Genomic DNA, 13,921 nt, shown 5'->3' on the forward strand with positions numbered 1-13,921 from the left:
TAACAAAAAAATAGTGAAGGGGTGGGGGGAACCCAATCTGTGCAAGCATCTTGAAAAAGTAGGATGTGCCACAAAAATGCCCAACGACATCATTATTCTCAGGTGATCTTTATTGTTTTAGGCCTGTTGAGGTGGGGAGGAGGGGAGTGGTGCCTCAGGGAGGAGGTAAATCTTTAGCTGGGGTTACAAGACAAGCAGAATTCAAGCTCAGTCAGTCCTTGTCACCCGGCTTTTCTCTCCCCTCCTCTCCTTTCAGTGGATGTACATTCTTGGCTCATTAATAGGCCTTTCTCCTAGGGGCCTCTGCTGTGCCCCTTTTATCAATGTGGATTCCTTTGCTGTGTGGGTGAATAGCCAGTGACCTCTTTGTGTTTTATTGGAAGGAGGTTGCTTGGAGGGTTGGGAGGTGGTGGGGAGGGGGGTGATTCCAATTCTTTCTGCTGTCGTAGCTTCCCTCTGGCTTGTGTGCAGATGTTGCAATGTTAACCCTTTCCTTCTCTCTCCAGCCAACCAGCTATTCATATTGACTTTTGAAGAGAGGGAAACTGAGTTAATCTCTCTCTGGTGTGGTGCACAGCCCCTCAGGATGGGTCCCCTAAGGGGGTATATATCTCTGGTTTTAGGGTTGTGGCTACAAATTAATTGTAAAGTAAGGAAGATAGGCATATTACCATTCATTCATTGGGTATCTTGGAGCAAGTTACTTTTCTCTGGTCTAGTTTTCCCACCTCTAATGAGAGATTTGGATTTGAAGGTCTCAGCATTCTGGATTCTTTATTTTATTTGGTATAATGCAGGCTGAGCCTGGGAAGGGCCAGGTTGATTATTCCTGACTTGGAACAGTAATGGCGAGGTGGCCTCAAGTGAACAGATGTAAGACATCATGGTGCCTTAATATGGGCATTGAGTTGAGACATAGGAGACCTACATTCTGTTTCCTGCCCTGGCACTGTTTGCTGTTAAGCCAGAACAAATCCAGACACTTGTCAGGACCTCATTGTCTGCCACCTTGACATAGGAATAATAATTCCCACCCAGCCGAGCTCAGGGTTATTGTAAGGATCTCATCAGACAATCACTTCAAAAGAAGTAAAGTGCTTTCTATAGAAAGATGCTGGGGCAGGTAGGTGGTGCAGTGAGTAGAGCACCTGCCCTGGAGTCAGGGGGACCAGAGTTCAAATCCAGCCTCAGATACTTGACACTTACTAGCTGTGTGACCTTGGGCAAGTCACTTAACCCCAATTGCCCTGCCTTCCCCCTTCCAAAAAAAAAAAAAGGAAAGATACCTTACTCACTAAAAATGGTGAATTTGTTTTATTAAATTGACCAGTTAGTTTTCATTAAACAAAGCTCCCCGAAACCATTAACACAAATCAGAATCAGTCCTGTCTTCTGTTACCTAATGTGGGTGAAAATTTTAGGCGTCAAGAAAGCCCACATGGGTCAGAATTTAGGAACCATTGACCAATAAAGAATATAATGTGTCATGAATGGAAGGAACCTTGGAACACAGAACATAGAATGTCACAGCTGGGTGGGACCTACGCACAAATGAGTTAGAGTGTAGAACATCTGAGCTGGAAGGAAACCCGAAGACTAGAAAGGTGAAATGATTTGCCTGGGGTTACATAGCTAATGCATGTTTGGGGTGGGATTTGAACTCAGATCTTCCTGGCTCCAGATCCAGCGCTCTTATCCTTCCCTTGTGTCACCTTTCTTTTCCTTATACCAGTCTAGTGCTTTATAGTTTACAGTTTTCCCACTGACCCAAAACACAGCCCCATTATCACCTCAGCTACTAAAAATCTCCCAGTGCCCTGGTTAATCAAGGTATCACATATGGGCTCAATTTCTTATTCTTCTCCTGTCATCTTCCCTCAATGCCTTATCCTGGTTTAGAGGTGACTCTCATCATTCTTTAAAAAAAAGCTGACATTTATATTGTATTTTGTATAAATCATTTCAGTCGATCTTCACAGAAACCCTATGTGGTGGGTTCCATTATTATCCCCATTTTGCAAGTGAAGAAACTGAGGCTCAGAAAAGCTAAATGACTTGCCCAGGGACTCACACCTAGTGAGTGTTGAGGTAGGATTTGAACCTAAGGCTGATGCCCTTATTTCCTGATAGAGTCTCATGCTGCTTCTCTTAACCCAGGACTAGTTAGGACTAGTCTGAGGATGGTCATCATCAGGTTGACCAGGTGATGGGTGTTTTGTTTTTTGTCAACAGCAATTCATGAAGTAATGAGTGTGCTAAGATACGACAGGCAGTGTTTTCCCTGACAAAATCAGAGATCCCTGAAATATATATTTGTATCAGGCTCAAAAGGACCATACAGATCATGCTATTCAATGCCTTCATCTTATGGATGAAGAACCTAAGGCCCAGAGAAGTTTGAGTGATTTGTTCAAGGTTCCACACTTAGTGAGTAGCAGCACGATCTGGTGCTGTATCCATGCCTTCATACGATGTGCTGTTTATTTCAGTTTAAACATCTATTAAGCACCAACATCCTTACAGCACATACACATACAGCAGAAAAGCTAGGTGGAGCACTGGATAGAGTGCCAGGCTTGGAGTCAAGGAAGACTCATCTTCCTCAGTTCAAATCCAGCCTCAGACACTTACTAGCTGTGTGACCCTGGGCAAGTCACTTAACCCTGTTTGCTTCAGTTTCCTCATCTGGAAAATGAACTGGAGAAGGAAATACCAAACCACTCCAGTATCTTTACCAAGAAAACCCCAAGTGGGTGACAAAGAGTCAGATGCAATTGAAATTATGGAGCAATAACAGGCCTTATGCTAGGTGCTGGAAATGTGAAGCCTAAAATGAAATAGTCCCTGCCCTCAAAGAGCTTATAGTCAGCTGCTGCTGGTGGTGGTGTTGGGGGAATACAACGCACACAAGTTAGCAATTGAAAACTTATAAAAAGTAATTCAGGAGGAAGAGTGTGTTAACAATTGGGGGGAGGGAGCTTCTGGAAGGTTCCCATGGGGGAAGAGGCATGTGGGTTATGCTTTGAAGGAAGTAAGGAATTCCATGAAGCAGAGCTGAGGAGGAAGTTCATTCTAGACTTGGGGGACCACTTGTACAAAGGCATTAAGGTCAGAGATTTGGAAAGTAACTTACTCTATCCCATAGCTAACAGGTCAGTTTGATTGGAGAAAAGTACAGTTAAATGCCTGTTGAATTGAAATAAGACTGCTCTTGTTTCATATGTTGGAAGTCTTAGATCCTCAGGTAGGCCCTGAGATCCTTGAGGATAAGGCCTGTCCTGTCTTCCCCTCCCGTCCTCTCCCTCCCTTCTCCTCTCTCTTTTTCCCCCTTAGCACATTGACTGAGACTAAAGTATATTGGTAGTTTTAACAAACATTTATTAAGTACATGCTTTGTACAACAGCCTGTGGTAGGTAACATGTGGTGAGCAAAGATTAATAGAACCACAATCTCACTTTCATAGGATTGCTATCTAGAAGAGGGGCATACAAGGCAACTTCAAATAAGTATAATCCAAAATTGTAGGTAATTCATGCATTAGTGCTCTGTGAAGTCTTAGGGAGAAATGTTTGCTCCTAACTATGGGGAACAGAGAAGTCTTTGTGAAAAAATTAGACCTCAAAAGCCGGGAGGGATTAAAATAGTCAGACATGGGAAGAGGAGGGCATTCCAGTGTGGAGGAGAGCATAAGCAAAGGCCCAGGGATGGGAAAGTTCAGTGCTGTGCAACTCTTCATGACCTCGTGGACCATACTGTCCATGGGGTTTTCTTGGCAAATATACTGGAGTGGTTTGCCATTTCCTTTTTCCAGTGGATTAAGGCAAATAGAGGTTAAATGACTTGTCAGGGTCACACAGCTTGTAAATGTCTGAGGCTGGATTTGAACTCAGGTCTTCTTGACTCCAGACCCAGCACTCTATCCACCCAGCTGTCTCCAATAGAGGACCTAGTGAATACTAAATTCATGTTAGAAATGGGAGGGTGGTGTGAATAGAGATGGGCCAATCCAGAAAGGGGAGAGAGAGAGAAAGCCACAGAGTTTGACCATAGGAAATGATTATAGTGCCATGTGGCTTTAGGGAAGCTGCCTACCTTCTCATCTTGTCTCCTCCCCTCCCCCTTTCACCACAACTCCCTCATCAGCCCCCTTGTCAGCCTGTCTACACCGTGACACATTTTCATGTGGGGCGCCTAAAATTTCCCCTCCTGCCAGGGGCCTCTTGGGAATCAGAGGAAGTCATGTGAAGTGAAGACTTTCCTGAGCAGGGGGGAAGGAACGAGTGGCTCATCATGATTCAGCACCAAGTGAAACTGGGCTCCGTTTCGGTCTTCAGAAGGGGCAGGAACTATAGAGAGGAGAGACTTCCCATTGACCATGAGGGGCAGAGTCACAGAAATAAGCAGCCAGGGGCTCAGGGCCTGACTCTGCTGCCCACGAGGTACGTGACATTGGTTCAGCAAGTTGATGCCACCTCTCTGGACTTCATTTTCCCTTTTTTCCAAATGGAGATATTAATTCCTATCCTGATTTCCTCACAGGCTTATTACTGAGCATCACCTATGACAATGGCTGGAAACATGTTCCAGAAACTATAAGGGATTGCGTTATTCATCGTTCTTCTATATCTCTTCAGGTCCTTAATACAGGGATACAGGGGAAGTACGGGAAGGAGGAGGAGAGTCAGGAGAGTTGATTATTTGGTTAGTTGCTTCCTCTCTCCTCCCCAAAACTTTCTGGTGACAATTATTTGTCTGTTACAGATAGCCCAAGAATCTTGAAAGACACCATGTGGGAATAGATGGGGCAAGAAGACCTTGGCACAATGGATCAGCACCTTCCTGTTTCTTACTGCCCTTTGATTGCAGAGCTAAACTTTTCTTCTTAGGCATCTGGCTAGGCAATAACTCCATTCTTTCAGGAGTTTTAAAAAAAGGGAAGCGATTGTCTACAAACAATAGGTCACCCAGCTTAACTTCAATTCTGGGGAAGATTCTAGAATGGATTATTAAAGGGAGGGTTAGTGAGCATCCAGAAAAGGAAGCAGTGATCATAAAGAGCCAGCATGGCTTTCATCAAGAATGGATCATGTAGAGATTAACCTTATTTCCTTTTTCTTATAGGGTAAATAAACTACTATATAGTTTACCTAGATTTTCTGTTCTAGGACATACAGTTTAGGAGTGACATTGATAAACTAGAGAGTGGCCAGAGGAGGGGATGCAAGATGGTGAAGGACCTTGAGTCCATGCCATGTTAGGATCAGTTGAAGGAACTGAAGAACGATGTTTAGTCTGGAAAAGCAAAAGCTAAGGGGGTGGGAACAGGAGAGGGAAGAGAATGACAGGCTGGCTCTCATGGGGAAGAGGGATTAGACTTCTTCCATCTGCTCTCAGGGGACAGAGCCAGGAGCAAGGGGTAGGAATTGCCAAATGACACAGTTAGGCTTGAAGTCAGGAAATGCTTCCTGATAGAGCTGTCTAAAAAGGGGCAAGGACAAGAACTGCTGAGGAGGGGAGTGAGGGGGCTCCCCCTCACAGGCGCTCTTCTAGCAGAGGCTGGAAGACCATTTGACAAACGTGATAATGGAGATGACTTTTGGCAGGGTGGCCTCTGAGGTCCCTTCAAGTTCTGAAGTTCTTTGGTCTCTGCCTCACTAATCCCTAAAAATTGTCAGTTTCCTTTCTGAAACACCATTTTAGTTCTGACCCACTCTTGCACCAGGGTCCCCAGCAGTTCCTGTTGCATTCATGAGAATGTGGAAGGAAGCCTCTTAGACTAGAATTGAAGGTCTTCCGATTTCTGGAGTCAAAAGGGGAAAACTGAGTCCCAGAAAGGAAGATGAATTGTCCAGGGTCACTCAACAAATTACTGAAAAAGCCAGGAGAAGAACCTAGGTCTTCTGTCCCTCTGCAATATTGTTTATCGTTATCATGGCAGCTTGGGGTCATGGATAGAGAGCTCACCTCAGGATCTAGAAGGCCTGTGTTCTAATCCTACTTCTGACTTCCCCTTCATATAATCTACACCAGTGTTGTCAAACTCAAATGGAAATAGGGTGAGGGAGGACAGGGAGGGGAAAGCCACTAAACTATACATCAGGATCCCTGTGGCCACCTATCGACTTAGAAAACCACATTTTAACATCATGTTTTATTGTATTTTTATTTATTTTATTAAATATTTCCCTGTTACATTCTGATCTGGTTCAGTCTGCACTCAGAAGTGTTGTGGCCCATATTTGGCCTGCGGGCTGTGTATGTGACACGTCTGTTCTCCAATCCCTACCCTTACTTTTGTGGATTTGCCCATATTAAAAGCAGGGTTTGTTGCTGTTATTCGGTTGTTTTTAATCATGTCCAACTCTTCGTGACCCCATTTGGGATTTTCTTGGCAAAGATACTGGAGTGGTTTGCCATTTCCTCCTCCAGCTCATTTTACAGATGAGGAAACTGAGGCAAATAAGTGACTTGCCCAGGGTAACACAGTTAGTTAGTGCCTGAGGTCCTATTTGAACTTAGGTCTTCCTGACTGAAGTCAGGTCTGGTGCTCTATGCGCTGCACCACCTAGCACCCCCACACCCCCCAAGACCCCCAAGACAGGGTAGTGTAATGGAAAAATTCTAGAACTGGAGTGAGGAACCTTGGCTTTGAGTCTCAGCTTTGACAGGTAACATTTACTTTGTGACCTTTTGGAAGTGACCTCAGGCAGTTCTCTATGACTACAAGTTGCTGGTCTACATTGATAGATGGTGTTTCCTCCCTCACCCTGAACCAAAAAAACTTGGTATTCATAACAATAATTATTTTTGTTAGTTTTATTGTAATATCCTAATTCCAAGGTGACTGAACCTTCCTAGGTGATTCTAGGAGAGCACAACCTCTGGGTAGGTCTTGGCAAGGGGCCAGGGAAGGTCTGCATTTTTGATGCCTGAGGATTACTCTAGTTAAAGTTTGGAGAGGTTCATTACTGGGATAGCCACAGGGGGATGACTCTGTTGGCCGTAGCACTCTCAGAGACCACCCACTAAGTTGAAGGAGTCGGGATCTGTGTTGGTAGAAAGAGTACTCATGCCAACAAAATGTGGATCCTTGAAATAGAAATATTATTTCACACTTCGTATTTCTATAATCCTTTATGATTTAGAGTGCTTTCCTCATAACAACCCCGTGACAAGGCAGTGCAGAGATTAAGAGAATGAGTCTAAAATGAAGAGACTTGCCTTAGGTCATATAGCTAGTGTCTGAATGCAGATTTGAACCCAGGTCTTTTATGTCAAGTGCAGAGCATTTGCTGCTCTAGTGTGTTAGCTGGACTACATTGTCATTTGTAAAACCCAAGGAAGCCCCGCTCTGATTTGATTGCCTCTTGAAAATATTGGGAACCTAGTTGGCAAGAGGAGCTGGGGCGGAGGGCAGTCTGGGTCTGTGTGTCACAGTGCAGTGGGATGATGGAGATTAATGCTCACCATGTACTGAATAGGGGTTGAAGAGGATGTCTGTGGGCAGCCAGGAGTGCTTAAGAGAGGGGGAGCAGCCTGGTTTTCCAGATGGGAGAGTAGAGATGTGGAAGGCTGAATGAAACAGATGAATGGGAAACATGGTTTTTGGACAGACATCCTTAAGTAGTAGGAGCCAGAAGGAGGAAGCCCTCTCCTGGGTGGGACAAGGTAGAAATGGAGAATGTAGTTCAAGGGAAATATCATTTTCATCATATCCTCCCCCTGCTCTGAAACTATCTGTGGTTCCCCCATTGTCTGCAGGATGCAGTCCAGACTTAGCCTGTCATCCAAAGCTCTCCAGAATCTCTCTAACCTTCGGCCTCAGTCTTACCTTTCACTACTCCCTTAAGCACTTCTCCTACTTCTGATTGTCAATGTAGTCTCTAAGCCCATCATACACCCAGCCTGTTGCTTCCTCTCTCTGTTTTACTCTCACTGGAAATATCTTTGCTCATCACCTATTTAAATCCTTCAGGGACCATTAGGAAATCTTCCTCAGTAAGTGGGCCTGAATTTGGAACTGTGCCCAAAGGGCTATAAAACTATGCATACCCTTTGATCCAGCAATACTACTGCTAGCTTTATATCCCAAAGAGGATGTCTGTGGGCCCATCAATTGGGGAATGGCTAAACAAGCTATGGTATATGATTATAATGGCATATTATTGTGCTGTAAGAGATGACTAGCAGGACGATTTCAGAAAAACCTGGAAAGACTTACATGAACTGATGCATAGTGCAGTGAACAGAACCAGGGGAATGTTGTGCACAGTAACAGCAATATTATTCAATGAAAAATTGTGAATGACTTAGCTATTCTCAGCAATACAATGATCTAAGATAATCCCAAAGGACTAGCGATAAAGCATACTATCCGCCTCCAGAGATATTGATTGAATATAGACTGAAGCATGCTATTTTTCACTTTCTTTCATTTTTTCCTTTTATTTGAGTCTTCTTGTACAAAATGACTAATATGGAAATGTTTTACATAATTGCACACATATGACATATCTGATTGCTTACCATTTCAGGGAGGGGGGAGTGGAAGGAGAGGGGAAGGATAGAATTTGGAACTCAGAACTTTAAAATATCAAAAATTGTAAAAAAAGAAATAACTACATCAAGTTATTAAACTTTGCTGTTAAGTGAAGAAAAAGAACATTAAAAAAAGAACATTATGTATACACTTTAATATTTAGCTTCTACATAAGTTCTGCATTCATTTTTAACAATAAAAGGAACTAGAGGGTATGAAAAAAAATAAGTGGGCCTGTAGGAATCTGGAGTCATAAGAACTGGGTTTGAATCATGTGAAGAGATTGAATGGAACGATTCTCTAGGGTATTTTCCAGCTTTACATGCTGTGATCTAAGGAACCCTTCCTGTGGAACTCAAAGCCCTGACTTTTCAGGACAACTGAGCTTATACCATCTTGTGACACTCTCTTATTTTATATTGTTTAAAATTCCAGTGAGGCCGTTGTTTCCAAGGCATCAACAGTGACCAAGTCCTGGCAGCTTTATTTACTTTTCTAGTGTCTCCTTCAGCCATCTGCTACTTTCAGCCTCTCAATCACCGCCCTTGCTCAGGCCCTCGTTACCCTCTGCCCACCCTAATATATGTGTGTGTGTGTGTGTGTGTGTGTGTGTGTGTGTGTGTGTGTGGCAGTTTGACAATCATATCTTTGGGTTGGAAAGAACCTTAGAGATCTTATGGTCTAACCTCGTTTTATAGATGGGGAAACTGAGACCCAAAGAAGGGAGCTGCGGTAACGTAGCTCCTTAGCGTCAGAACCAGGACTAAAACTCCTGACATCTAGTTCAGTTATTTCCACTCTACCATGGTTGCCTATGGTCTCTCTCCACCCTCCCTTCTTCTCTCCTCTCCACCACCCCCGGAACAATCCATCCTACAGATTAATCTTTCCAAGGCCTAAACCTGAACCTTTTATCTCCTTGCTCAAAAGCTGTCAGTGTCTCCCCATTACTTAAAGAACAAAGCCCAAACTCTTAGTCTGGCATTCAAGGCTCTCCACAGTTTGAACTCGGCCTCATCTCACAATATTCCACATAATCTACAATCCCCACTCTTTCCCAGTTTTGTGCATTTTCACATGTCGAAGTCAGGATAGTGTAGCGGAAAGAATACTGAACTAGGAATGAGGAGCTCTGAGTTGGAGTTTTGGCTCTGACAGCTATGATTTACTACGGGTAGGTTACTTCCCCTCTCTGACAGTCTCTTAATCTGTAAAGTGGGCATCACCATCCTTGTACTTCCTTACAGGGTGGTTGTTCCTCATCCAAGAAAAGAGGAAATAGAGTTAGGAAAAGGGAACAAAGTTTAGGGACCAGGTCATTGACGTTTTCTGTAAGGCAGAAGGCTCGTGTAGTTGGAAGAGCACTGATAAGCAGTCAGTGACCTGGGCACATCACTTCTCCTTGGATATGGGAATAATGATGCTGGCACTAAGGATCTCACAGTGGTGTGGTGGGGATTAGATGAGCTAATGGACAGGAAAGTACTATGTAAGCCATAAAGTAATGTATATAGTCAGTTAACTGGCATTTATTAGGCACTGGCTTTGCTAAGTGCTAGATACACATAAGGAATTCTTACTACTCTTAATAATAATCTCAGCTGTGTCCCAAATTCACTGAGCCAATCTGGGTAAGTCACAGCCTCCCTTCAGAACTGAATGAACACCAGTAAAATGAGGAGTTGGAACTGTATAATCACTAAGGTCATTTCCAGCTCTTACATTCTCTGTTTGAAGGTCCCTGCCAGCTCTGACAGCTGTCATCCTATATTATCTTGGCTCTGATAGTCTTTAGTTCTAAGCCCAGGCAGGAAAGGTTGTTTCCCTGGCCTGACAGGAGAGGAGTAGAAGAGTGAACCACGAACTAGATCTCTGATCCTTAGGCCACTTGTTACCCTCCTTTCTCTGCCATGTTTGATGGCCACTCTCCCTCCCGACTCCAGGCATTTTCATTGTCCCTTGTGCCTGGAATGCTCCCCTCTCCTCATCTTCACCTTCTGGCTTCCTTCAGGTCTCAGCTAAAATTTCACCTTTTCCAAGAAGCCTTTTATAATCCCCTTCAATATTAGTGCCTTCCCTCTGTGATTATCAGCAACTTACCTTGTCTACATCTTATTTGTACATAATTGTGTTTGCCTGTTGTCTCCCCCATTGGACTCTGGGCTCCCTGAGAGCAGGGACTGGCTTTTGCCTTTCTTTATATCCCCAGTGTTTTGAATAGTACTTGGCACATAGCAGATGTTTAATAAATGCTTGTTGATTTGACTCACCATGTTTCTTTGTGCTTCCCATATTTGTAGGGCTTTACGGTTTACAAAGCCTGTGCACTGTCTCACTGAATCCAGAGGCTGATGTTTAAATCCTATCCCTGCTACTCAAGTAACTACCTTGTGGCCCACCTCTCTGGGCCTCATTTTTCTCATCTGTAAAATGTGAGGATTGGACGAGGTGACATCTAAGGTGCCTTGCAGTTCTAAGTTTGTGGTCCTATTATCCCATAAGGCCTGTCCTTAGTGACTACACGTAATTGAGAGATGGTTCTTTTTGCAAAGCTGGACTAACGAGATGAGAAAATGTGATGGGGGTCAGACCCACCATTTGGAGCCCAGACATCTGATATAGGTCACTGCACCTATGGGATCCAGAGACCTGGTTGGGCAGAGCCTTGGGAGGTTGGGAGGAGGGAAAGGAGGCAGGTGGGCAGATTTCATCTCATCTGTCTTTGGCCTTGCAACTGGCTCAGCTGAGAACTGGCCTGCCAAGAGCTGAATGGGCACTTTATGTTGAGAAAATTTCAGGAAACAAGTGAGAACCTGCAAAATAATTTTGTTGGTCTTCCACAATTTGAGAAAAGAGCCTGGAAAATGATTTTCCGTAGTCTCTCCTTTTCAACAGTGAAGTTTTTGCTGCTCTAGCTTCTTGCTACTCTAAAGCTCAGGTGTGTGTTCTCTAGGTCTCCTCCTGTTTGGGGAATTATTTCAGGGTAATTCCAGTGTTAGTTGTGTCATGGTTCTGAGTCATGATCTGTTTCTGTCCTGGAGTCATAGAACAGGCTCTGGACAAGCCACTAGTCCAATTCCTACCCAAAGCAGGAATCTGTATGATAACATCTCTGACAGGTGGTCACTCAGCCTCTTCTTGGACACTTCTGGGAACAGGGAGCTCATCACCTCGTGAGTCAGCTCTTGCTGCTTTTTGGTCAGCACTCATTGTTAGAAAGTTTTTCTCCCTACATCAAACCAAGATTAGTCTTCCTTCCTCTCCTTTTTCAGCTTTGGTCCTAGCTCTGCCCTCCAGGGCAAGACAGAATGAGTCAAAACTCCCTCTTCCCCATGACAGTCTTTCAGATGTTTGAAGATAGCAGTCCTGTCCCCCACCTTCAGTCTCCTATGCCTTGACAACCCCCACTAGTAATCTGAAAAAACCACCAAAAGTGGTTACAAATGATTGACACAAATCTTCAGAATTGTCCCATCCAGACTCAGCAGCACTGGGTGGTGAGGTAATAGGAAGACTCTTTCACATCCATATGGTACATTATAGTTTACAGAGCTCTTTTCCATCTATTCTCTCAGTTGAGCCTCCTAACAGGACTGTGAGCCAAGGAGGCAGCTTGGGATCATCCCCATTTTACAGGTGAAGAAACCAAGACTCAGACTAAATGATCCCCCAGGCCCAGGGGCCACACAGCAATTGAGAGGCCAAGCCAGGACCATAATTGAGGTAGATTAATCTGAGTATATTTTGTTTTACACAGTACCCAACTGTGATCAATTGAAGGAGATGGTGACTTTTAGCCTGGAGAAGATAACTCATTGGGGGCATGGTAGCTGTCTTTAAGTATTTGAAGCAGGGTCAGCTTTATTCTACTTAGCCCCAGAAGGCAGAACCAGGAGCAGCGGGTAGAAGGTTCAGAGAAGTAGCTTCCAGGGGTGGGGAACCTTCGACTCTATATAGGGAAAATCTTGTGCATAATTAGAGATTTCAAAAAGTGAAATGGGCCCCCATGGGAATGACTTCCCTGACCCTAAGGGTCCTTAGCAGAAGCTGGCTGACCACTCACCAGGGATATTGGTGACAGGATTTCAGTTCAGGTAAGGATTCTGAGGTTCTGTCATTCTGCCGTCTCACTCCTGCCCCTCAAGGTCCCAGGGTTGAGGCCTCTAGGCAGAGAGCTCAGCTATTGGTCCCCTGCCCCTTCAGTTAAGAGATCCATCTAATGCCTTCCTTTATAGGAAAACATAGCAAAAGCAGTCGGCCAAATACCAACCCTTTCCTGTCAGGGAACTCAAAATCTTTAGCAGATGTTGCCTCAGTCCATGTGTGGGGAAGGAGCATTTCTCTGTCTCAGAGATGGGGAGATGGGGAAGCTGAGACATCCCAAGAGGCCTGTCTAGCCATCTCAGGCAGAACATGGCCATGAGCCCTGGGGAAAGAAAGGATGGTGTTGCTGATCCCTTCTACAGCGTGGCAAGGAGTTTAGGCAAGGTGTGACCTTGGACAACTCACTTTCCCTCTCTAGGCTTCGGTTTCTTCATCTGTAAAATGGAGCTAGTCATATTTACAATACCCTCTCCTCCTACCTTCCCATATAGAGTTGCCAGATGGAATGTGCTTTATAAATCTTAAAGCATCAAATACATGTTAACTATTATAAATTATTATTCTTATATCACCAAACAGGCCTGGAAACATATGGCCATTGCCCTATGCTCCCATTTCTCTGGGCATATTGCCGGTAGGTGTCATACCAGGATATGAGCCCCAGCAGGTCCGGGTAACTGAACCAAGTTCATAGAATTCAGAACTAGAAGAAAGCTGATACAGAATGAAGTAAGCAGAACCAGGAGAATCATTAATATAGTAATAACAACATTGAAAGACAAACTGAACTCTGATCAGTACAGTAACTCAGAGAAGTCAATCATGAAGAAGGTGTCACATAACATTCTCAAGTATAACAGGCACTCCCGAACCAGATTCAAATGTAATTGGGAAATATATAACAAAATGAATGGAAACAGTAAAACAGATAATTATTAATATGTGGATTTCAAGTCAAAATATGGCCCACAGGGATCCTTCTGTTTGGTTTAATGGTCCACATTTCTAATTGCTTTTGACGCCAATGCAGTAAGCAATCACAACTCCAGATGTCAGATGATGAAACCAGCTCCGTACCTCTGACAGAGGTGAAATGATGGACTTGTAGATGCAGAATGAGACACACATTGGGCATGGCCAATGGGGGAATTTGTTTTGCTTGACTGTGCTTATTTGTTACAAGGGTTTTGATTTTCTTTTTCTTTTTTCCTATGTGGAGGGAGGTGGGGGGAAGAGGGAGGAAAAAAAATCAAATGCTTGTTAATTGGAAAAAAATT

At 44.0% G+C, this 13,921-nt stretch overlaps 1 protein-coding gene across 4 annotated transcripts in view; it reads left to right on the plus strand.

Moving 5' to 3' along the window:
• The window catches only part of SRC (SRC proto-oncogene, non-receptor tyrosine kinase), a 106,624-nt gene that overhangs the window by 57,430 nt on the left and 35,273 nt on the right, over positions 1-13,921 (plus strand). The window lies entirely within an intron of this gene.

The sequence above is a fragment of the Trichosurus vulpecula genome, chromosome 3 (genome assembly GCF_011100635.1).
Source record: "Trichosurus vulpecula isolate mTriVul1 chromosome 3, mTriVul1.pri, whole genome shotgun sequence".
Taxonomy (NCBI): Eukaryota; Metazoa; Chordata; class Mammalia; order Diprotodontia; family Phalangeridae; genus Trichosurus; species Trichosurus vulpecula.